General features: G+C 39.1%; 1 long non-coding RNA gene across 1 annotated transcript in view; it reads right to left on the reverse strand.

Moving 5' to 3' along the window:
• Positions 1-9,644: 9,644 nt before the first annotated feature.
• LOC140651974 (uncharacterized) overlaps positions 9,645-26,777 on the reverse strand; it is a 29,221-nt gene continuing 12,088 nt past the window's right edge. The window contains exons 2-3 of the long non-coding RNA XR_012042611.1: positions 9,780-9,861; positions 9,645-9,673 (exon numbers count right to left, since the gene is read on the reverse strand). This is a non-coding gene — a long non-coding RNA (uncharacterized lncRNA). The remainder of the gene's footprint in view (positions 9,674-9,779; positions 9,862-26,777) is intronic.

Raw genomic sequence — 26,777 nt, forward strand, 5'->3', positions numbered from 1 at the left:
TCAGCTAAGTTTTTTGCTCTGGCAGAGCTCTGTGTCATTTGGTCCGCTTACAGAAACATATATAGGTGACTACAGAGTCTGTAAAAGCTGTTTACATGACTTTTATGACTTTGTTTTTTAATGGAAATGGAAATTCAGTCATTTTGGTCAAAAAGGTCCAAACATTTACTTTGGAAAGAAACCATAAGGAGCCGGAGCTGCCTCTGAAATGCAACAAAGATAAACATTACTTTATGGTAATTAATTGATAAGGCTTATAAAAAAAGTTTCAAACAAAAAAAAATATATTGTAAGCCTGAGGTAATTTCTTTTATTTCTCCACCATGAATTCCCTCTTTATCCTTCGCACAGGGAGAGAACAAGTGGATTCATTTTGATCTCTGGCACCACGTACATGTTATAAACACTACTTTTTTATGGCCTCTTTAGCTCATTAAGGTATCAAAAGTTTCATTAGACTTCATTCTGCGTAGGATGCTAGGCAGTGTTGGACATAGGACGCTTGGCAGAGGCTTCTCATATGTTACTTGCCAAACCTCTACTGAGAAGTTTGCCTTTGAAGTTTTTGCCTACTTGCTGTAGGACCACTCTGTCCTATGGTAATCCCATTTCCAACCAAAAAGCTTAACCAGAAAGAAGTTTTTTGACCCATCTAACTCTTGGAGACAGAGGTTGTGTAGCCTTACGTCAGGGAAAAAAAATACAACTCTTTGATTAATCTAATTCCTGTGTCAGCAAATGGGTGGGTTGTTGCTTTTTCAGCAGCTGTCTACTGGGGAAAATATAGCTCTAAATCAGTCGGTTAAATTAGTTTCCTTGTTCCTTATGCTCTTAAAAAGGAGCGAGTGAGAAAGCCAGGTTCATATCTACACCCTAGAAAAATCTAGCAAGAGTTTCATCACAGTGAGGCAGCTTTTTACAGTCATGACAGAGCACTGAAATGATGATCTTGGAATCATGCTTAATGGACAAATATGGATTAGAATTTGGATCAATATTCCATATTTTTCAAGAGAAAGCTTTTTATTAGGCTGTTAACAACCAGGTTTCAAATATCCCTGGCCTGGAAATGAATAGTGGTACTTCATACCTTGCCAAAAGCTGGGGAAAGTGGTTGGTCTTTGCATGTACTACGGAGATATCCAGGAAGATGAGGTTTTTGAATGAATTTGTTCTTGAAACCCAACAAAGAACCCTTTGGTAACCCATACTAGAGACTAAAGCACCATAACATTGCCAGAATAAAATTCACAAGTCAGCTCACTTAAAGGAAATTCAGCTCAGGTGTCCCTATTTACTTACCCATGCAAACTGTTATTCTGGGGTTTTTGTGCTGGAGATCTGGACCACTGCTTATATTGTGGATGTCAGGTACAAGGAATTGCAGTCTATGAAGAGTGGACTACAGTTATCCAAGGAAATGGAAAGAAATGTGGTATTATGTGAGACCATCTGAAAGCCCTCAAGCAGGATAATTGGTTAGTAAACCTTATGAATTGATTATTCTTTCTCCATTCTGGTTGGCCTTTAATAGAATATTTATCGATTTCTCCCTTAACCGTCTCTTCTTCTTTCTTCTGTTGAGCCCCCCATCTCTTTTTAAAGCCATTTCATTCTTCTTTTTTCAAACTCTTTAAGTCTCACTCTTTCTGCAACATGCAAAACTGGTCTGATTTACTGAATATCAACTTATGTTTATGCTTCTGGACATTCTCATGTCAAAACTTACTGAGGATCCATCCTGTTATCATGTGAGATTGTTGTATCTGTATTTAGATTTTTTACTTTCATAGTATTTGAATATCCTGGCAAAAAATCAGTTTTGTAACATGTAAGAGTTATTCAGAATTACTGGACAATGGCAGGCAGGTAAAGACTCCATTGTTTAAAGTTAGGAGATTTTTGTTGAATAAGGAAAAGGTTTTGTGCATTGTATCTTAAGTGACTTTGCCATGAGTTTTTTTCCCAGGTGTTGAGTATGGAGCCTTTGGATATTTGCTTTCTGAACATGCTCAACAGTTAAGGCCCCTACAGGATTTCTTCATTTAAAGAACCAAACCTAAGGCTCCTATTGTCTTGATCACTGTCTTTCAGAACACAGCAAGCATTAGGAAACTCCTATTTAAAACATTATGCCTGTGAAACCCAAAGAAATTAATTTAAACAATATTTGCGGGAAAGACGTATTACGAATGGAGTTTCACCAAATTAAAGATCAAGTGTTAATAAAAGTCACATGAAACTGCAGGAGATGGGAACATTTTGCTGTCCCATTCATAGAGTGATAAGAGAAAAGAGAAAAACATGTTAAAAGAAAAAGGTTCAAAGTTTTGTTTGCTCTCAAACTGGTGCATAGATGGATGCACGAACTTACACAAAACCATGAAGATATATTTACTGTCCTCAAAAGCTATGAAAAAGCTGTACTATAATAATTATGCCTCTTGTGTAACAGTTAAAATTTTTCTATTTTACAGACAGTTAAGATATGTAGTTACTTCTCAGTCATCACATTAACATTACTGTTTCTTGAGAGCTTTTTCTCTGGCTCCATACACTTCATGCTCTAGATACTACAGCTCCTACTACTTATAAATGATTTACACAGATTACACAATGCTTCGTTTATGTATAAAAATTATACAAATGCACTGGAGTATGAATTGGGAAAACAGAGTCAGCTTTATGTAGTACATTTTCCAGTTTCCATAGTATTTTCCTAATTCTGTCAAGTTAATTCATGTACTGCTAGACACTTGACTTTTAAACAGACTCCGATTGTTGGTTCAAGAGAATTATAATGAATGTTATTTGTTCCCCTTCATTATTATGCAATTGTAAATGGCAGTAGTCATCTTCCACCAAAGGAAAATAGTTTCCTAGGATAGGAGAACCCTGGTTGTTTTCCTCAAAGCTATGTGTTTTCTTTCATGAACAGTACCCTCATAAAACTTAACCATAAGAGGGAACCAAGAAGACATACCATAGAATTTCTTAGACTGACCCTGACAGTATTTTGACAATAGCAGTACCCTGATACTATTGATGATACAGAAAACTTTTTTCCAGTTATATCTTTTTACCAATTCTTTCCTACTCTTCCGTTTCACCTCTCACCAGACTCAGTGACTGCACTGGACTTTATATTGCTGCCAGATGGTATTTCAGTTTAAATCATTGAACTAGCCAAAGATTTGACCATAGAGGTTATGCTGAAAAATACTGGAGGCTGTGCTCTGTTGGGATAAATAATCACTAAGACCTGCATCCCAGTACGCAATGTAACAACCGGTGAAGGTCTTGGTGGCTGTCAGGCTCAAAAAGAAAAATTTGGAAGCATATCCACACCATTGTTAACAGAGACCAAACATTTTCCAGCTTTTCCTGGGTGGTTATTATAAAGCTGACATCTCCCTGGGTATTTCTGCCCCCTCTTCCTCCTCTCGTACAGCTAGGAGCATCAGGATGCTCATCTGGCCACCAGAGTCAACGCACCACACCCTGAACATCATCAGGACCCCAATATTCCCCTTTCTCTTCTCCAAAATATCCTCATTCTGCTTGCACCCACCACCTGCACCCGGTAAGTTTGGTGAAAGGAGGGTCAGACAGGGAATCAGTAGAACATTTTTACTTGCGGGAAAGCATAAACAGGATGCTGATAAATAAGACTTGAGCTTGACTTCGGGACTGGAAGTTGACCTTTAGACTACATATTTTAACGTGATCTTTCTCCTTATAATTAACGCTGAGCCTAATAATAAAAGTAGCTTACTTATTTTCCTGTGCTTAATGTCTTCACCTGATGCAGATGCATGTCTTCTTTCATGATGACCATGAGCAAAGTCTCAAGCTCCCCCATGAGGCTTTCCCCGTGCTGTGAACTCCATGGGATGGGGCACCTAACATCACGCTGCCCTTTCACTTGGCTCCCATGGCTGAGTCATCTGCAGCCAACAAGGAGAGGGCCTGCCACATAAACAGAAACATGTATCAGATGCAATGAACAGTTCCATAGCTACATTTTCAATATATAAAAATATTAATTAGTTTTATTTACATCTTTGGGTTTTCACAGCTTGCATTTGTAATGATGACCTTTGAGTTTGGCATTTCCTGGCGGTTAATGACCTGTGAAAATCAGGCCTAGTGGTTTCACCATACCTTCTACCCCAACTCGTCATTAGCTGTCAGGAAATGCCCTCCCCATTGGTCATTACTTCTTAATTATGTTCATTGATTCCACCTGTGAAATGCACCCTGGGTATATTTTAAAGCATTATAGGAGTGTGTCGATGAAAATATTAGTGATGATCTTTTTTTCTCTCCAATGGGTGCTGTATGCTATTTGCACTTTTAGAGTTAAGGCTATTTCAACTTTTTTCCATTATATAATTCTCCCCCCTCAATGGTTTATAACTGTGCAATAAAAATTCACTCAGTTTGAATCTTGGCAAACAAGGTTTTAAGTTGGAAAAAAAAGTCACTAAAGCCAAGCTGGAGTTTAAAGAGTGTAAAATATAAAGGAAACTGAATTTTCTTAAATACATTTTTGTGCTTGTATAAATGAAAAACAGATTAATTCTTTATATTTATTGAACTTTGATTGCCATACACAAAATAAGTTCACTGTTGAGTGTGTTTTCCTTGGTCCAAAAGTACAGGCATGTTAGATATATCACTTATTGTCAGACTATGGAATGGAGAAAGGTGGTACCTAGGAAAGAAAAATAATCATATGAATAATTAACTTGAACTTGAAATAAAGCTCAGAATATGAGGTTTTCCCAAGGTTGTCTACTTAAGTAACGAGGCAATGCATTCTTTTAAATGAAATGCAATCTATCTCCGAGTCTCAAAAATTCAGGGGCCCATTTTCCTCTTAGAAATGCACTATGTGTGACACATCATATTTTTATCTGATTTTTATGCACCCCTAGGACATCTTAAAGGGATCTACCTGAAGGAAGATGCTCTAATACATCTCTTGGTTGTATTAGAAACACTTGTGAGATTGGTGACATAGACTGCAAAACAGCCAGCACCTCTGGATAAGCGCATCTAAATAGACGCAATGGTACCGTGGCGAAAAGGAAACCTGGAACACAAGATGCTGTTCACAAAACATTACTTTGCTGTGGCTAAACAACCCCCTTATCAATGCCATGTAAGACAGATGAGTTACTTTTATCATTTTGATCTCAGTGAGCTCCGTTAACAGAAAAGCATCTCAAAATGCCCAGAATTTGGTCATTCTGCTGGGTGAAACAGGTAAAAGATGTTTCAAAGCCAAGTAGATGAAAAGAGTCTCAGTTCACAAACACACGAAAGATGTCTCATTTGATAACTTTACACAGTCTGTTTTATAGCTCTTTCCCGTTTAAGTACAGGAGCTACAAGCTCTGGAGTAATTCATGAAAGGATTTTAGCTGCAATCATTGTAAATAAGTGCTAGGCCAGAGGCTTAGTTAGAATTACAAAATTATTAAGCATTTAGTTCTATTACTGATCTTCACATATGAAAAATAAAAGTGACCGAGAAGGAAGATGAGGAGAAACATGAGCAGAGAGCCAAGATCTGAAGTGAACCCAATGGTGTCAGGTCCCAATACTGAACTCCAGAAGTACTTCTCTTTTGAAAGATGCTCTGATCTCTCCTCTTAGTAGAACAAGTGCTCCTCTGTCCAGTCAATTGCCAATATTTTGTTTAGGGCTCCCTTTATTTTCAGAGCAAAGAGGCTTTTCAGCAATCTGTACTTTACTGCTCAGCCAGTCTAGAAGTCAGTTTCTGGGACTGAGCGACCTTCACCCATCCAGTTATGAGATTAACTGTAAATATACCTGAAATTTGTCACTTAACCTATTACACTATGAGCAAAACTGAGCAAAGTCTGAACAGCCAATTATCCTTTTCCTCTCATCTCAGCCTTAGCAAGCATTTTCAGTTTCATATGAAGAAAGTGACGTTATCTTTTTTTCTTATGGTCAGTGATCAATATCGTTAGGATGCTGAAAGCTGGAAAAGACCAAAGGAAGGAGAGAGCAGCAAGATAACTACTGCTCTGGATACCATTTATTCCCGTACCAAAGACATACTGGCTTTTCCCACCTATTCATTTACTTGCCTTTATCACGTTATCAAGTCTCTCAAGGAGCTGTGGTCCTATGATACTTTCAATCAAAGTACTTTAAATTTGGGAAGCTGAAGAAGACTTCCTCAATGCAGTTTCATTATGCATTTCCTCTCCAAAACAACAAGCCTTTATGAAATGCCAATGTAGAATTGAAAACTACTGCTTAATGGTTAGAATAAAGGTCCAAGAATCACAGTTCCTGATTTTTATTGTTAACGTTGCATCATTAACGTTGCCGCACAGTTGTTCTCTGGCTTTGGCAAGTCATTTACTTAGTTTCTCCTGGTTTCTAGCTTTATAGTTTTCTTTATACTTTACTTTATCCTGATGTAAGATGTATAATCTAATTTATATTATGTAGCATACATTATATATTTTATAAATGCAGAATAAATAAATGTGCAAGGTAGCCATTGTAAAGAACTCTGAAGACCTTCAGTGGAAGTACATACATGCAAATGACTCAAAACACATTTAATAACCACAATTTCAATATTTCAAGCAATATTTCAATACATTGTGTGCCATTGATAACAGAGAATTAAAGGAGTACAGTAAATTTACCCAAGAGTTATAATCTCATATAGATGTTTAGTGTTGCACCAAGAATAAGCCGTTGGAGTATAGTCTGTACTTTTCTTCAGAGATTAGTAATCATGAGAAAGAAAGAAATGTATTCCATTTTGTACTGTTTCCCACAACAGTCTGACACAAAATATATCAGAACTTTGGCAAGCCCCTAATATAATAAAATATTAAGTTTACAAAGCAGAAAGTGTGCCCCTTTTTCTTCTATAAATCTACTGTAACAGGCACTTGTGGCAAAAAATACATTTTTGAACACAGAGAAAACACAGATTACCGCATAATCATGATGTAATTGGTTGAAAGCCACCACGGCTGTTTTCTGTTGCAAGCCATATAAAAGGTTTTTGACTATTTTAAGTTCAGGATGAAATGAAGTGAGAGGAAGCCTCCGCAGATTTAACTTTGCTGGAAGTCACATGAGCAAATGAAATGAGATCAACTTGTAAAGCAACGGCAAGATGTAGCTGGAAAGATTTCCTCATGGCTGCTGCATTACTAAGCTCAGAGGAGAACTAAAGCAATGTAGACCATTACTATGTAGTTAGTGGGCTGAATACATTGCACTTATTTTCTACCGTGCACTCTTACAGCAAGTTAATAAGGTATAGATGGTAGCTCGTTCACTGATCAGCATAGCAACATAACCTTTAAACATACAAAATACCAACACAGAAATTAATCCTGTTCCCAATGAGTGCTGTACATCTGGCTGTTTCTATGAACAAACAAGGGATTTTTCCAGGAAGAAGTATTAGAAATCACTCACAAATGTGTTGCATCGATCCAAAACATTTATAATCGTTTGACTTTGGTTTTGGGCACAGGGTTTCCATTTGCACACGCACACAGGCAGACAGATCCTCCCCGTCTCCCTCTCTCTCTCTCTCATGCTTTCTTATAAAAGCAGTTGCTATTTCCTGACTGGCTTTCTTCCAAATTTGTGAACTAATTTAATTTGGCACCTTTTAACTCATTCCATTATGCCCACCACAAACCTAAGCCTAGGAAAAAAAAAAAAAAAAAAAAAAGAGAAAAGAAAACATGGGATTGAAGGAAGGAGGTGGACAGCAAAGAAAACTAGGGGAACCAGGGAGCCAAGTGTACCAACGCTGGCATATAAAACATATAGGGCTACCAAAGAGTATGCATACTGCACGCAACACATTTCTGCAGAACCAAAGGCGTGAGCTAGAAACGGTACGGCTGTGCTTGCAGGGTACGGCTGTGCTTGCAGGGTACGGCTGCGCTTGCAGGCTTCCCGACCCGCGCCAACGGGGCGCCTACGTGACGTTAGTGCTTTTGGGCCCCAAGTTAGCATCTGCGTGCAACCTCCTTTGGAGCTGCCTCCAGCCTCTCCGAGCATCATTACGTGGGGCAGATAAATCCCCGTCTCAGGAGCCTGTCCACCCCGTTACGAGATTCTGCCACCCTCCCGTGTGAATGGGTGGAAAATCCTGGGACTTTCTGGAGGCTTTCAGGTGCCCCTGCCCAGGACAGGCAGTGTGGGGAGGGAAAGGTGTCCTCACCACCCTGCCAGGTGACAAATCCCCCCTGGCAGCAGGGAGGAAACTGCAAACAAAGTGTGACCATCTCGGTTGGGTTCCCGCGCTGGTGTTGAGTCAGCACAGCTGTGCGCTCCACCACCTCCCGAGCTACAGTCCAGCTGTACGAATAAAGCGTCCCAGTGTCACAATCGAGGAAATGTGCGGCTGCAGCGAACAGCCATTGTGTTTCTTTCCCAGGAGCTATTAGAGCAGCCCAGAGCAGTCCTTCAAAAGGTGTAAGGCATTTGGTAAGTGGTGTGAATAGTCCGAAGTTGTAATATCTCCTTCCATATTTCGCTGGATGACCGAGTTCTTTATTAAGGCATTAAATATTAAGACATACTTTTTGTTAAAAAAAACCCAAACCAACTAAACAGATGTTTTACTGCAACCTGTAGGTTTCTCATACTACTAGGAAGAAAATAACTCAGCTTCTCAGTCTTGACAGTATAAAAATACCTCTAGAGAAAGACTCAAAATACCTAAATTAGATCAACCCAACCCTCTTTCACAACTGAAGGATCAGGATCCCTCATGCAACTCATGCACAATTTATGTGGCATGATATGCACAAGTTGTTATATGCACCACCATAGAAGAATCAGTGTGACAATATTTCTGTACTATTTCCAGGTGGAATAAACTTTAAAAGGTATTTAAATAAAAATAATCCAGAAAATCCAGATGTATGACTTCAGTTATAATTCATCTGCCCAAGGCTGCCACTGCGATCCCTCATTCCCATAACATGAAGACACAGCAGACATTTATATCCTGCCTGTACCAGCCTGGAGGGGGAATATTCGAATATCCTCAGATCCTCATACCCTCTATTGCGCATGCTGCATCCCTTCCAGCCTCGCTCACAACATCCTTGCTGTCGTGACGACCACGAAGAGCCATCCGTCTCTGTGCAGGCAGTCCCTAACGCAGGCTCAGGGGTCAGCATGCTTGTGCCACGCTCAGGTCTCAGCTCCCCTGCGGCAGCTCCTCCTGGAGATGCCTGCTGAGTACAGTCATGGTCCTTGCAGGGACAAACGTGGACATGCAGACTGTGAAATTGCAGAGCACGGGTCTGAAAGAGGGACAGCGGAGGTGGAAGAGGCCTTGGTTATGAGTACTGAACATAGCACACATGTGAGGAACAGGAGAAGTCAATCGGCCAGGTTCGTGCAAGGATATTGTGTGATACCACTCTGGACATGGCATCTCAAAGGGTCCTCAAGGAGGACGTGGGACAGTAGCACAGGTAGAGAAAGCAACGAGTTAAAAACGCAGTGGGTACACAGCCAAAAGCATCTTAGCTTTTCCACATGTCCAGAGAAGTTGGGAACCCAATTAAATGGATGGTATTTGGTTTCTCAGAGTATCTACGGTTCTGCACTGAGTCTTCTCAATGGTTAACTACTTTGGGATGAGAAGCAGAGTTATTTAACATGCCACATGACAAATTCAGAAGTTGCAGCTGAAGTGGCAGAAATAACTGATCCACCCAGCAGAGAGCAAGGCTTACATGAAATTATACGTGAGCTCCCACCGGGACGAGGCTGGGAAGGCGCGCATGACTGTGGAGGGGGTCACGTTCTTCTGATGTTCTGCAACGAGATTATCTTGTATAAACAGTCACTTGAAATTCATCTCTGCATGTTATCACAGTTAGTCTTGTCAGAAGCAGTGTCTGAACCAATACAGTGATATTATACAGGACTTTCACATTTTCACAGTTCCAAAAAGTCCCCCTCTCCAACAAGGTCCACTCCCTAAAGCGTTAAGATTGTTGTCACAGTGAACTAATAAAAAACCGAAACAAAACTCCCCAAACCGCTGCTGCCTTTTAACCAGAATTTCCCAGAGTTACCTATCAACGTTGTGGCTGGAAAAACTTTGAAGCTTTTTCTTTTTCTTCTCGGCAGGGTGCTAAAGAGAAAAAAAGCTGATTTCTTGTTCACAGCTCAGAGCAGGGCTGCGCTCTCTGGGAACGGTCCACCCGTGCTCACCTCGCCTGTCAAGAGGAAAGCCATCCCTTCTCCGATCTGTGTCAGCCTGACAGGTGTGTTTATCTTTCTTAAAATGAGGTTTTCTTTCTGTTTCACGACAACGCCAACTGTAAATTATTTTCATGAATTCAGAATAACACAGTGAACAGGTGAAATGTCTCAGGAAAGACAATGCCGTCTCTCGAACAACACATGTTCCTACTTAAAATATCGAGAGAGTTGGAGCACATTGTTAACAGTAGGAGCATAGGAAAATGGTTTTCCACACACAGAGCAAAAAAAGAAAGCAACTTTCAGTCAAATACACTACAACTACACTACACTACAAATACACTATAACTAAAAGCGAACGCTTTTCAAATAGTTGCCTATATTTTTTCAAAACCTTGATTAAGCTTTATTCTCAGATCATCAGCCATTGAATCCTAAGCTTGTGTAGGACAGCTAAGAGGGGAGTTATATACCTACTTGCAGGAAAACAAAAACAACTGAAAACCTCATGACATATGGGCCGCCTTACCAACAAGGATGTTTGAATCTTTTCTTTTAATGTGTATCTGTAACTTTTGAACTCACATAAAGGAGACCCTATTTAGGGAACGTCATGCAAAGCTTACAGAATGTGATGATTTGTTTTCATCAGAAATGTTTTATCTGAAAAACAGACTAAGTAGGAGAAAGCTCAAGAGAATCCCTAAATACTGTGTTGATTAGAAAATGATGTTGGGTAACTTTGTTAATTAATCTTACCAACACCTTTGTCAGCAGAGTTATCCTCTTTCTCACCTACACTGACGTCCCTCTGTTTTAGCAACACAACATTCTTAAACTTGGAAGAGAAACTCAAATTCTAAAATTTCTCTTCAATAAAGCAAAAACCACATATGTCTTAAGCATCTTTTCCAGTCACCAGCTCACAGTCACCTGAGTCCATTGTAATCAACTCCTTCCATTAATGCCAGTGGTCCTAATTGGAATGTCGTCTTTCGGAAAACTTTCACTTTTATCCTTAGATATAATGTGAATTGGAGAAACAAATGCAATAGTTACAAGAAGTACACTGTTAAAGTAATATGTTCCTACAGTGCTATCATCTAATAGTTGCAAATTATAACTTGTAAAATTGTGATGTACAGAGGTCCCTACTGATAAAACTGATAGAGGTCATAAATAAACATAAGTGGGTGCTCATCTGTATACAAGTACACAACCCAAAAAACCTTCTCCTTTTCCTTCACTTGTCAAATTTAAATTGTTTACAGCCTTCATGACTTTGCAATACTTTTTCTCCAAAGAAAAGCTTCTTTACACAATACCTCAATATTGCTATATGACTAATGAACCCTTTTCGCCACTGTTCACATACAAATAAGTTTAAACTAGACTTCATATGCGTGTGTCTCTCTTTGTATTTCTTTCAGGAATCAGTAAAACAAAATCTGAAAATTATTCCTTTCTACTTCACTTTATGTTGAAACTGCTTTTTTTGTCAGAAACAATTCTGCTTGAAATCTTCAGAGCGCAAGGCTGTTTTCAATACGGACAGAGGCTTTGGGGGAAATCCTCTGCATTTACTGAGGCCTGGTAGTGCTGGCAAAAAAAATCAGGAGCAGCTGCAAAAATGACTAATGCAAAATGGGGCAATGCATCATAAAATTTGAAGTCAAATATCTCCTCAAATTGTAGAAGTTGGGAAGAAGAGGCAGCGATTTACATGCACCTCCTCCAAACCAGCGCTCAGAAACGTGCGAGTGCATCGCAGTCGCTCTGACCCGAGCTGGTAAGAAATCAGAGGGAGATGAGAGGCATGAGTCTATGAAAGGGCAGCAGGGCACGTGCGATCACTTTTCTCTCTAGTCTGAGTACAGTCTCAAGGTGTTTGGTTACAGAAAAAAGGTGCCAAATCATCAGAGGGAACAGACTATGATGAGAGCCATAAATCTATTTAGATTAACTGAAATTTTCACCATTTGGCTTCAAGTAGAGGAACTAAATATTTTTTCTTGCAACTAATCTGTTTTGACTCTATGAAAAACATTTTCATTGCAATAAAGTTATTAAAGTCTTAGCACTTACTGTTTTGTAGTTAATATAGGAACTTTTTTCTCCCCGCCTGCTAGTTTATCTACAATAAATTTCTTTGCACAGGTCGGCTCCTCACTCTAGTTCTCTTATTACTTAATTTAAGAGAATAATTTCTTTTAAACCCCAAGCCAAACATAGGATTGAAGAGTAGAGGTTAAGAAATGGAATAAAAAGAAAACAGACCTTCACCTTTCATTATGCTTGTCTTAAGTATCCGCTTTATTAAACTTACTCGGTGTTTAAGTCTGGTTTATTAAAAACCATCAATGTTTAGCTTATGCTATTTTTAAAGCAGTCTGTACTGTGTAGTACTTAATAGGCTGCCCAAAACAGATGAGTTTTGGGGGTTTTTTTTGAAAAGCAAACAAATTCAGAATGCTCCAAGACATCCATTTGTATAAGACAGTTAACATTCACATAACCTTGGCCAATGTCATATCAAGTTAATTTTATAAATCAAAATCTGAAGTGTGTTTATTGCATCTAGTGTGGCTACTCATTAAAGATATAATCTGGTTCCCTATTAGAAACCTTAGCGCAGATTGACGCTTACATCAGTGTTTTACCAATGCTTTTTATCCGTACAAAAATCTCTTTACACTATCAAGATCATGTAAAGAAGCACCTGTCAGTAGTAACCCGATTTTCTGTTCTATCCCTAAAATCTCAGCTGACATACCAAGCAGCCACTGCATTTAAAAATGTTACCTCCGAGCCATCGCTCCTGTGATGTTCACAGGGAATGTTGCCAAAATAAGGGACATGATTTTGGCTATCAAGTGTTATTAGGTCTGAAGCAGCGTAATTGTAGCATCTCCACTGCATCATCACTTTTAGAAACAGGGAATTTGGTATGAATCATGTGCATCTCTTATTTGGTAGTGTTTTTTGCTTTCCCTTTGTATGACGCAGTTTGGAAAGCTACAGCAAGAGACATAGTGCCTCAATCCAGCCAGGGACATCCTAGTTTCTGTGGCCCTTATAAAAATAAGAATACTTAACACATGATAAGAGCAGCTATATATGATACAAAGAGATCTTTCTCAGCTCTGAATAGCCAGCATCTATAACTGTAAAGACAATTTATTTGTCTAAACACAGGGCACCTTGTGCTGTTTTAGATGAAGACATGACTCTCCTGCAACCTGGCCAAAAATGCAGAGCAATTTTGGAAATCAGTGCCCCCTGCCCAAGAGGTGCCCCCATACAGCAGCAGCAGCCCCAGCTGAAACCTGTATCTACAGAAGCCAGGCAGCTCCTCCAAGACCACCTCTGAGACAAGTCCCTTTACCCCCCACCCCGTTGTGTCTCCAATGTCACTGCAACGCTAGCCCGCTCTCAGCCTCCCGGGAACCGGCACCAGTGAGTCTGCAGCCGCCCAGACCACAAGGAAATTCACCGGTGTGACCACAAAGGGCATCACTTGGTTCCCTGCAGCCACCCTACCTTTGCCCTAACCACAGTCGTTTCATTGCCACCTGGTTTCCTAGCTCCTGAAGGTGATCAGCAGACCACATGGTCCTTCCAGGGTGGGCGGCTTGCAGCCCACGTGTTTTCTCCTTCCCCAACCCGACTTGTGCTTGGCTGTGTTCACCATCTCATGTCTGTTTGACAGGACTCCTCAGTCATGCTGCGGAGCTTCGCCAAGGCCAAAGGGCAGTGGGTTTGGTGGGAGCCATCTGAGGAACCCCTCTGCAACCACCAGCAAGGGCCAACACCGTCTTCAGGGACAGCCGGGGGCACCCTGCATGTATAGGCAGGCACTGTAAGGGATACTGCCCATGCATTGTCCTTTCCTGTAACTAAGCCTTATGAAGTACAGCTCGCTGAAAGTCCGTTTCTCTTCCCTTTAAAAATACATCGATATTTTGCAAAAACAAACAAAAAGCCCCAAACTTTGTTCCATGTCAGAATGAAAAGTGGACATTTTTAAATTCCCAGTAGATAAAGCCATGTTTGAGCAAAACCAAATTTCTGGACCTCACAAGTTGCTACATAGCAGAACTGTTGTTGCCCTTCAGTCAGCTCTAATTATGAACTAATTGGATGAGTTTTTGTTTCAGACATTTCTGTGAATAGCCTTGATCTACAGAGTCATAGCCAAACTTCTTAATTTAAAAAGCTGCTCCTGCCTTTATACTCAAACATATTGCACACCCTTTTGGAATACACAGGAAAGCAGGTAAATAATTCAAAATTTGTAGCTCTCCAGCTTATCCCCAAGTCTAATGTCTAGCACATTATAGAAATAACAGTGAAAGGAAATAAATGCAAGAAGGAGAAGTCATAAAAACAAAGCTGTATGAGGTTCCCATGTAAGGTCACCATGTAAGAGTTTAGAGTGTTGTTTTTCTTCTTCCTAATAGAAGAGCCTAAATTTAATTTTTCTTTTCATTTTCTACTTTCCTCTGCTCTTTTCCTCCCAATCTCCATCCTCCTCCTCCTCCTCTCTTCTCCTCCAGTTTGAAATTCCATTCCCAGCCATATGTTTCTCATTGTGATCCACCTTCCATTTTTGGTCATACAGCAAAATGTGGTTTGAAGATCCAAGAAAGTCAGAGTGTGTTGACACAAGGACGTTGGATTCTAGGTTTTGTCAACACTGAGCTGAAGAGCTTTGGGCCTTGAATCAATTTTAGCCTCCTTGACCAAGGAAACCCTGCAGAGAGTCAGACTAAGATCAACGAGAACAGATTTTCAAGTGAACAGAGCCATATAAGTATATCTTGCACAACAGGGGAGTGTTTTTTATTTTCTGTATGATCTGCCCTTGCTCCAATATTAAATCCAAACACTACTCAATTTTGCTTGGCATGCAGCTCTCTGCAACAAAACCAAAAATTTTTCTTGTAGGTGATACACAGTAATGAGAGCCTTAAGACAAACCTCAATTTCAAACATCAGACGGCTTTTTTCTAGAAATTGAGATAAATAACAAACCCGAACAACTCCAAGGTCTCGCAGTGATCTATTCTGAAAGCAGTGCGGCTGGCAAATGATGGAGAATCCCGCTCCTTTTCCAGATGACCTGGGGAATTTCCTGTTAAAATACTGTGCTCCCAGATGTCTGGGCATGTGAAAGTGGGTCCACCGGTTAGCAGCTGAAAGTCCATCCCCTACCTTGTGATTCAACTAAAAACATGTGTATAAGGCTGGGGAATGGAAAAGGGTGTAAGGGAAGAAGAATTAAACTGATGTTGACATTATTTGAAATTTGCTTTAATTCATGCTCTGCCAGATAGCTGAAGATTAATCTCGAACTGTTTATTTTAACGTATCATATTTCTGACTTCCAGCTAGCTATCAGCTGGTGTAATATAAGCTTTAATTTTGGCACCATCAAGTCTTCATTGTGTTTACATTTTCACTCACACTTTCTTTGGTTTTATCATAAGCAATTTCGTGATTTAATGGCACTTACTTTCCTGAATAAGAATAGGTGTAGTTAATTTTTGGAGATGGGAGAGAGACTTTTTATAAACTACCTATTTTCCATGTGTAGTTGCTTGCAACATCAGGGGCTTGAAAGATCCCTTAGTTACACGGCCATTTCTGAGGGAAAGTGAAAATGAAACAGAGGATTACCTGTTTTTAAACTCTGGATTAAGGTTCAGGCTGATCTGATTAAATCTGAAAAGTTTTAATCATTTTTCTAGCTAGGACTCCAAACTCCACATTGAAAATATCACACTTTAATTTAGCTCAAACAGAGCTATATTATAATCAGGAAATAACCAGGAGAACACTGGCAATATAGTATCATAGCAACTAGTAACAAAAATAGGTATTTTGCTGAATGAACAGAGTTATTCTAGTGCAATCCATTCTATGAAAGAATTGGGATTAATTCAACTGAACCAAATATCTTGAACCACTCAGAAATATTGCTTCTTTAAATTAGTGTACGCCTACATAGGCAGACACTGGGGGTGTGTGAATTCATACTGACTGCCTTCAGTAACCCTTTGCAAATCCTGATAGCCACGGCTAGGAAGTGCTCACTGCTGTTGCCTCACTGGCCGTGTAGTCAAGGGCCGCGTTCCCATCTACTCTAGCACAGGACTGGCTGCAACGCTCAAGTCTCTTCTCGCTCCCTTCGTCCTGCCAAACAAAGAGCCCAACTCTAGACTAAATTTACAACTGCTGGTCTTGTTTTAGGATCTGTGGCAGGTTTCCAAGATGACATACTGGTGTGTTCAGATGCCTCCAATAAGTGACAGTGACACATCTAAGGAATTTTTATAAAATTCATGTATATAAAGCTCAAGGATTCATGTTTTACATGAGACAATGCAGTCTGAAGTTTGAGCCTTTCTAGCCAAGGCAATAATACTGAATCGTCCTAGACTCCAAATATTACAACTCACAAACCACTATAAGACCTCACAAGTGTGGAGACACACAAGTAAGAGGCAAAATACATCTATGACTTCTAGCCAGCTTTCTTGGCTTGGGAAAATTTCCCAGCTAGAGAAAGTTACTCTAATTTTGGAGCACACTAGAGAAATTCAAACAGGAGCAATACATCTTGAAGATGCATAAAACAGTGAAAATAAAGACAAAATTTTTGCACCTATATCTACAGCTTTTATCCTCTTGGGACATGGAGAATTCGCATATAGCATCTGTGGGAGAAAATGAAATGTGTAAGGGTAATGAAAACAGAGAATGAGAAATTATAAAGAAGGCAATAAAAAGAAAAGAATAGGAGACAACTCCTAGACCTCACACAGCCTCTGTTAAACAATGGGAAGAAAATCTTTCAGGAATTCAGTAAGACCTGAGAAGAAATAGAGGGACTGTTGGAACAAATGGCTGCTGGCTCAAGTTCCACTGAATGACCCTGACTGTGCACATTAGAGCTAGTTGTTACATCAGGCACTGAAATAGAGAACAGACCATAAAAAACTCTGAACATTTCCTCCCATAAGATTCCTTTGTTATAGGACTCTTTTGTAGCATTTAGTAATAATTTCCTCTCTGACTAATGTTCTTGTGCAAATTATAATGCCATTATGTTCTGATGTGAGCTTTTCCCCCATTTCTTAGTTAATTCATCTTTATAGAAGTTCTTCAGCTGCCAGCCAGTACTGAAAAGTTATTAATTTCAAGTGACTTTAATAGTGCATGGGAGCTGAGGAGAAGTTTAGCAAACTCTCAAAATATTTCTTTACCAACACTTGACTGAATATTGTATTTGTCCACTAATTTCTTTTCCTTTGCTGGAAATCCTTCACCTGGATCTCTGCCATGGTTCATGGCTTTTTCAGCTCTGACAAGGAAGAATATGTAGGTTGCCAATAGGAAGCATAGGAAAGATCGAGACCGAATTGGCTCTTTATCCCCCGTTTGCATGGTAGGTCAGTCATAGGGTTACTGTAAAACCTCTCCTCCTTTCCTTTCTGCACAAAATGTTGATTTTGTTACACGTATAGCAGAGCCAAGGAAGTCAGACAAAGCAAGTGAGGAAAAGAGCTGCTCAGACTATTCCTTCCTGTGTGGTTGGCCACATCCAGCTATCAAAGTAAAGGTGTTTCAAGACGGCATGAACTTATTGCTCAACTATTATTTCTTTTCTGATTGTCCAGAATACTGCTCTCACATTTTCTTCCTCTATACTCCGGTACATCCATAAGCCCCAACGAACCCTCTAAGTTACCGTCTAGTGGTGCCAATACCTTCACAAATTATTATTCTCTCTGCTTCACTAGCAGGTAACTTGTGCTCACTCTGATTAAAAAACTTGGCAAAAGACGTAACATGATTGATGCACCAGAAAGATTCACTTTGGGAATTCATCTAATACTCGCAGAAAGGATGGGAGAAAAATGTTTATAAAGCAACGTGTAGAAACTCAGGTTGCAGGAGGTACCAGAGTGCCTGTTTGTATGTTCACAGTTGGAATCATGTCCGAGATGGCACTATTTCTTCTAAATAACTCTAACAATAATAATAATAAAAATACTCCTGTTTGCTTTAGAGTTTCTGACATTCACTACCTGGCAACCACTCGACTGATCAAGAAGAGAGATACCCTTTTGTTCTGAACAACCTCAGAGGAACCCCACAAATGGGAGCTTACTCACCCTAAAGAAGGTTTTCTGGGGAAGGGAATATTTCATCCTTTTGTAAGTTTCCAAAAAGATTCTTCTGACTGGCTGTGAAAACCAGCATGATCTCTCTTTTCTTCTGTTTAGCTTTATTCAAGTTTAACACAAACAGCTTAAATTCTGTGTGGTTACTGGAACAAAATATACTGCCAAGGACTGAAACTATTAAATCTTTTCTTTTATCTGTTCCTCATGAATATCACATGCCCAGACAAATTAAGTTGTTCATAACAGTCTGAGCTTAATAATTTTCCTGCTAAAAAGAAAATACTTGTGATACCATATGTATAGATGCACCCCTCCACAGTGAATTTATAGCATTTTTTTTCCAATGATGCTAATTGAACAGATTCAAAAGGTTGCAGCTGAATACTGTTAGTCTTGCGAGACACATACTTTTGCCATGATGCCATGTTTAGAAGCTTGCTCAGGATCTTCAAATCATAGAATGATATATCTTCTTTTCAACAAATTAATTAATTACAGGGGACAGTTTTGGGTGGCTGGGAGACCAGTTAAATAATATGATCAGCCCGCTGCTGCTCACTTAGTCCTTCACCAACACTAGTCCTTCACCAGTCCTTCACTAGTCCTTCACCAACAGGGGCCGATACATTCAGCATCCACACAAAATGAGTAAAGCAACCCACACAAGAAAGAGTGGTAGAGGAGAAAGCAACAACTTGCATGAGCAACATGGGAATTTAATCCAGCACTTCATCTTACTGAAGGGCAAGGACAAAAGCCAAAGCATTTCAGGATCCGCTGGGATGAAACTGTCGCAGGACTATGTCCAAATGGATCTGATGCAGCCCTTTGCAGTGAACCAACCCCACAATAAATGTGAGCTGGACCACATACATCCCCTGCTCGGATGTCTGAGGAAACAGGCACAGTCTTACCAGTTAGTGTAGACACAGCCTTAATCTCCACGAAGAAGCACACCCCTCACAAGGTATGTTGTCGGAGACTAGTTAGGGAGCAGCAAGTAAGAGTGGAAACATATGATTCTTGTATGAGACTTTCCTCTGTTTGTCTCTACAAGCATCCTTCAGTGCTGCTTCTCCTGGATACCTCTTTCCTTCTTTGAGTTGGCGGGAGCAATAGGAAGCAAAGCAATGTTTTGTTCAATGCCATCAGTGAAGATAATCCTGCTTATCACCACAGGAGATTACAGTGAGTGTCTGTAACTACAAGCTGTGAACTGAAGCAGCGATGAGGTGTCCAGGTTCCCGTCGCTGTGGCTCTCGTGCTCAAAGCAATGTACGTCTGACTGCTGCCACCGGTCATGCTAGGTGGGTAGGAAGGCATGGTCTCTCTCTCTGAGGGAAATGGACAAGGAACTTGTTGGAAAGGATCACAAAATGGTGGCTGCATTGAGCAGTGGACATGATTGCAGTGGTCACAGAGCATTTCTCACCAAAATGGAATTACATCATTAATGTGTAAATAACATCTCTAAAGTAAAACTAAAGCCTGATCAAGCACGAGGAGAAAATAAAATGTTATGTTGAACTCATAGTGTATTTGTAAAGATGAGACCTGAGCTCTATTTAGTCACATTTTTCCACAGGTCCAAATAATGCAGGTAAAAATACAGTATCTAAGTGATCAGTTTTGATGAGGAGACCAGGAAGGGAGAGGGCGGAAACTAAAAAGAGAAAGCTTGGAATAAAATAAGGGCAAGCCGCTAAAAAACATGTATTATGGGAGGTTCATATGGAATACCTAAAGTTCAAAGCTTGCCTCTCTATTGAAGAAGGCTATTGAAGCCTGGTTGACTAAAGATCGCTTCTGTGTGTGATTACTCTGTGACTACAGTTTGTATGACATTAGTGGCTGACAGACTCTATCAGCATGGTCTTAAAAACCTGAATGAAAAAGAATAATTGTATGTAACTTTTTTTCTATTAAACAAGTTAATCATTCAAGATTCTTTTTAATACCCATCACTCCAGCCAACTGACTCGTTTTTTTGCTGTGTGTTATTTCTGCAGACATGGAAGCCTTCACAGCCTTGCAAGAAGCAACAGCCCTCAACCATCAGTCGCACCAAAGCAAAATAATAGCCTGACACACTGATCTATCCTTTCCTCACTGCAAACTGTGATAAGAAAGGGCCATCTTGCAGTTTCTTGCTGTTTCTCTTTTTGTGCAAGAAAAAAGCCTACCGTCTAACCTGTTCTCTGCCGGTAATCCAAGAGTGTAATACATTATTTCTAGCAGGAGAGCTCTAGTCTCTAACAATGAATACATCAAAGTGTAAATCTGGCTACTCTGAAATCATAGCCAAACAGAGAAAGTCTGTTTATGGTATCTTCTGTGTTACATAAGAAAATTCAGGCAAATCTCTGATGCATTTGAAAGTACTTTGAAACCTTGTGTTACCCAAAGTTTGTCAGTCATAGTGGTGTCATACACTCAGTATACCAGGTGTCAGCCCTTGTGCTTGGATTCCTCCAATTTTTTCACGTTGTTGTAGCAGCAGAAAATCATTTCAGCATGCTGAATCATCCCACCACGAGATCAGGGTAATCAAAACTTGGAGTTTAGCCACCCGGAGGAGGGAGGGACAGATCTGCTGACAAAAGCAGAGATTAACTTTAAACTGCCTCCTCTTGCCCCAAAACACACCAACAACTGGAGCTCTGCTAGTGACCCCTGTGCTCAACAGGACACATTTTGAAAACGTGAGCTCTGACTTTCAATGGCAAAGTTGCTGCTTCAGATCCTTTTTGGATGAGCTTTAGGATATCTGGAGCAGAGAGAATATCTATTGCACTTGTTTAATATTGTAGTAAACTCTCTTACAAGCTTTAACTTTGTAGAGTTTGAAATTTATGATTTGTTTGAAAGGGTTTCTGAGCATCTCACTTCTTTTGCCTGGAGCTCTGACTTTAACTCAGTAGACTTTGATTTCATAGTATATAGCCCGTAGGAAGGCAGAAAACAAACAGAGTTTCTTCCTGATGGAGATGAATGCTATTAGTAAGGTTCAAAAGACAAAACAGGAGGAGGAAGCTGAAAGGATAAGTCAAATTGTTAAGCTTCATGCAGGAATGCCTAACTGCGGTAATGAAAGCACATGCAAATATTATCCTGTTAATTTGTTAATATTGCCGTTTAACTCGGCATATTTTGTTTGGAGTTGTCTGATTGATAAAGTGCTCCACGATTACAGTTCATACAACAGATATTAAGAATCTTGGGAGGGTACTGAATTTCAGTTAGACAGGATTTTATTTTTTTTCCTTAACTTTATGCATCCTTCCCTCCTGTATGTGCACTGCTGAAAAAAACAAGAATGTGGTCAAGTCAGAGAAAAACTATCTTTGACCAATATCCATGGAAGACCTTTGGCTTTAAAAGTTATTTATTTAAGGTGAGGTTTTGCTTTGGAATTGGAAACTTCCAAACATATAAACACTGCGTAGGTTTAATTCCTTGAGTATTCCAATCAAGTTCCCTTGAATTGTCTAACAGCAATATTAAGAAATTAACAGTTTGGTAATGATTATGTAGATATCTGATGGAGAAGGAGAAAGAAGAAGAATATACACATGTACTTTTATTGTTCCTTTTAGACATTCCAGCATTTAGCACAACATGTGATTTAGAGTCTTTAAATTAAAAAATGCAAACAAAATAAGAGCTAACAAAAAAAACCCCTCCTACCTTAAAATGAGAAAAAGCTCTGCTAATAGAACATACATGCCAACAAGGAGCTAAAACATAAATAGTGATGTGGAGGCAATGAAGCTAAAGTACCAGTGTTGGGTATTCTGGGATTTAACAAGACCTTCACTCTGTATTCGACACCCTAAAAGACTCAGTATCTAGAGAAGCCACAGACAAAAATGTGGCACTTTCAGCTGGCCTCCTCAGTTCAACTTGTAAGTAGCAGAGCAGAGAGATTTATCTGTCAGTCTTTGCCTGCTTAGCACAAGCACTCTGTGAGTATTATAAAAACATGATAATTTTTTGGCAAGATTTTATTGTGAGGGCCATTTCAACAGCAACTAATACTTGTCTAGGAAAACGAAACTGAGCAATATTAATATATTCACTGAACTGATACTTTTTTATTGCAGACAAAAGAACCCCTCTTTCAAAATCAAGGGTGAATTTTTTTTTTTATATAAGATGATAAGGTAGTATCATGCTGTATTTAGCAGGTTCATAGGATCTTAAAATACAAAGATCAGGAAATCATTTAAACTGCATCTATACTAGAGTTTTTTCATTAACGTTTCTAAAAGAAGAGCTACTTTTGCTTGCATAAATTAGTATGAAATTCCTTAGCCTTTCCTAAAAAGGTAAAAAAAATAGTGTTAAATCTGCAAAAAATGATAATAATTAAGTTACTACATATCCACAGAATTACTACTTTCCTGAAGAAAAAGATATTTACCAGAGTAAACTTTAACTGCTTTCATAAAAAAACTAGTAACAACAACAAAAGAGATTAATGCTAAGATTTTAATAGCAGCAGTATTGTTGCAGCTGTAACGGTCTAAGGGCATAGGAGAGGAATCATTAGTAAGAAGATGCAATATCTTTTTATTAGACTGACTGACTCAGCCGTAAAACACTGAAAAATCTTGGACAAAACCCACACAGCTCAGAAGAAAAAGAAAATCCAGAAATATGGTAAATCAAACATAGATGTCCTCATACCTCATAGAGGAGCTCTTCGAACAGAGCTCCATCGAGGCTGCCAATACCGTAAGGTTTCACCCCAGCCGGGGTTCAGACATTGCACAGAAAGGTGTGCCAACAGGGATCTAATTAAATACAGCTGTACCTAGGTATGCTTACTACTTTAGAAGAAACACATTGGTCTGTTAGAAGAGGTTATTCTTCATCAGAGTCTGGACAATGAATTCCAGGGAACAAACTAAGAGAGATGTCACTCAATGTGATTTGTTCTTCTGGAATTTTATTTATGACTGTTATACTTAAAACTGCACTGAAGTGCTGGCCAAAACCAGACTTAAATTTAAATTTGGATTAGCCCTGACTACAGTTTATCCTGAAGAGGATGACTTTGTATTTATATCTGAGGCTCAACTAAACTCTTTTCTCTCTCATCCTATCCCTGTACTTGAGCTATGTGGAAGACACTGAAGTCTACTCATCTACTAAGGAAGCAAAAACAATTGCAATGATTTATAGTCAGTCAGTCCCATTCACTTGTAATGAAATGTAGGTGCTTATTACTGAGATAAAATGTAAAACCTGAAACTACGGTAAAAAGCTTTTTGGTCATATCCAGCAGCTCAAGCACTTTGTACGTTAAATCAAGGTGGCAAGCTACAGAAGAGTCGCCAAAACCAGGATTCATTTTGGAATCAAAATGTGATGAGGGATCACTAGACCATCAATTCTGTCTAACATTACAAAAAGCGTATCTTTGAGTTGAATTGGCCTTTCCTTCCTACGCGTGCCTTCAGCAGGAGTCAGCTCACAGCTTTAATGAGTTTTCCAGTCAGCTTGACATACATAAACCTAAACGCTCACAGCATCAAAACGGATGTGTGTAAACAAACAAACAACAATTCTTAGTCAGTCACATGTTCAAAACAACTTGTTAATTTCACTTTCATTACATATATACATTTTTGTATCTACATAGACACAAAAACCCCTATCCATAAAGTTGCACAAAATGCTAGCTTTATACAGGTGTAGATTCACTGATGCTACTATATTTGTGCATTTAATTTTAGCAAAGGTGACAGAAGAAACAAAAGAAGAACAAACAGAATTCTCCTTTTAAAGAGCCAAATGAAAGAAATGCTTCTGAATATTAGAATTCATTTAACCCTAATTTGTTTGAAATGCTGCTCACAGGTATTGCAGTGCTATCTCCAAAGAAACCAACCAAATTGGGATGTTGCCCTGAAGCACATTTTTTTCATCACAAACCCAGAAATTATTGAATACAATTGAATGTATAAGCTGGTCACCAGGAAGACAACGGAAGGCTAAAATCAGACTAGAAACTATACAGCTGGGGAATTCAACCACCTGTTTCCATATAAGAAGGGAGATTCCTGAAAGGTTGGGTTTTTTTTAAATACAGGCTAGATTTGGCCTCAATGTAAAGAGTTCTCTTAAAAATAAATTTCCACATTTCTTGTTGAATCCGTGAAAACTGTGTTGAATAGGAATGGTGTCCAAGAATACACCCCTCCTTTAGGAGTGCCAGGTGCTAAAGATAGTTTTTGTGGGTATTTAGATGGAGGAAGTATTTCAGACCACTTCACTTAACACCGTGAGTGCTGTGAAATGGTAGAATATTAAGTCTCTGAAGTTTGGTGAGGTTTTTTTCCCGCAGTTAAACAAAGACAGAGGGAATAGAGAAAGTCTGTATTGTTAGAGAAGGAAAGAAGGTGGCATTTCCCTCTGTTTGAGAAGGTCCAAGCAGCATATCTGACTGTAGCATTTAGATTCACATTTTGTTGGGTTGTTGTGGCCACTCAGTTGAAGAAAAATGAGTTTTGTAACTTGTTAGATCATCACAAGTTTTGAAGTTTTCATCATAAAAGAAAGTATAGCAATAAGAAACGTCGTTGTTTTCTCTCCCCTGACATAGCAGGTTTAAGTAGATCACAACTCTACTTCTTCTATTACAATCTGTTTAAACCTGCTATGTCAAGGGAGAGAAAACAACAGAGGAAGAACAAATAGCATCTCTCTTTTGTATACAAATGTGTTTTTATATTTCAGCTGTAATATACATTATTATATTTTCTGTAGAATGACATATTAAGCACTAACAAACAGTGATCAAGAAACAATTCTTCCTTCATCAGGAAAACTCAGGTCCTAAACTTCAGCCCGTGGCCTTCTGTCCATGCGTCTTTAACCCCTTCAGATTTTTGTTTAAAACTAAGAAAACAATTATAAATTGTGTTAAAATTCTCACTTTAGCTGATGCGAAGGAAAGGATCTGTTAAAACTGAGTATCCTGTCAAAACGCCCACCGTGATGAAAGAGGCTTTGTTAGAGACATTACGTGACTGGCGGAGGAGTTCTGACTCTGACGGGAGCAAGGCAGGCAGCAAGGGGATAGTCTTCACATCCCAGTTCCTTGCTGACCAGCTTTGCCAGACTCGACAAACGTTAATAGCAGAGATCTGAATTTCGTTGTGCAAGTATTATTATCAGAAAAGGCAATAAGATTTCTGCCTTTCTAATGTACATATATAACACCACTAATATTAAGCAAGAAATACCTGATACCCTACAAAATTACATCCTCTAGTCTCTGGACTTTAATGCATAAACATCTGTTTACAGTGACAACTAGACAATGTTACTGGCTTATGGTAGCTGAATGGTCTTCTCTGTCAAATAACTACAGCTGTAGTAACTGTAGGGTTTATTGTTCATGACTATGCAAAATTTGACCGACCATCTGATAAATCTTCCTTTCTAAACTTCTGAGTTATAAAAGTAAGGATTTAACTCTGTTACCTTCCTCTTTTCTACTGAATATGCTGTAAAATACTTAAAAATGAATTATTGTGTAAATTCTCAAACCGAAGTTTTTATGTAAATAGTCCACACGTAATTTATAGCATTCTTGTTTGTGTAACATTCTAGCTTATTGGCATTTGTCCTATGAATATACTGTTTTGGAAATTATGCACTAGGGTTATAAAACATGGTTTTCCCAATACACCATTTTAAGAAAAAAAAAAAGTAAAAATCTGTCTTGAAAGACTTGTCTGGTAAAATATTTTAAATTTAAAGATCACGGTGAATATGTACTTTCATGAGGTAAGGAACCAATAGCTTGTTATTAGAGCAACAAACTTCGCAATTGTATAGGTATCCAGTGAAGTCTACAAGGCTTTGGGACAGGCATGAATATTATTTATATTACAGAGACCTTGGAAGTGCTAACCAGCTCATACTGACAGCAAGAATAGCCACAGTCTGAAGAAATAGCATCCAAGAGAAAAAAAAAAACCAAACAGGCAGTATTGAAGGCGGCTGGACAAAATGATGGGAATTGTCCATGCTCACCTAACTTGCCAATGAGAACCAATAACATCCAAATCCCAGAGCAGCGTATTTGCCTGCATACCACTGATGCTGAACCTTTAGTGTTTTTCACATCGATGCATAGGAGTGTTTGATCCAAATAAGCAAACCCCCCCAAAGCAAAAACACACACGGAATCAAAGTACAAAAATACAGAAATCTTGCTTGCCTGGGAACCACTAAAAGATGTTATTGCACCTCATGTCAGTCAAACATATTTCCTTCCAATTAGCCATGATTTTGTTGTGCATTTATTGCACATGT

Source organism: Ciconia boyciana, chromosome 5 (genome assembly GCF_034638445.1).
Source record: "Ciconia boyciana chromosome 5, ASM3463844v1, whole genome shotgun sequence".
In the NCBI taxonomy this organism is placed as follows: domain Eukaryota; kingdom Metazoa; phylum Chordata; class Aves; order Ciconiiformes; family Ciconiidae; genus Ciconia; species Ciconia boyciana.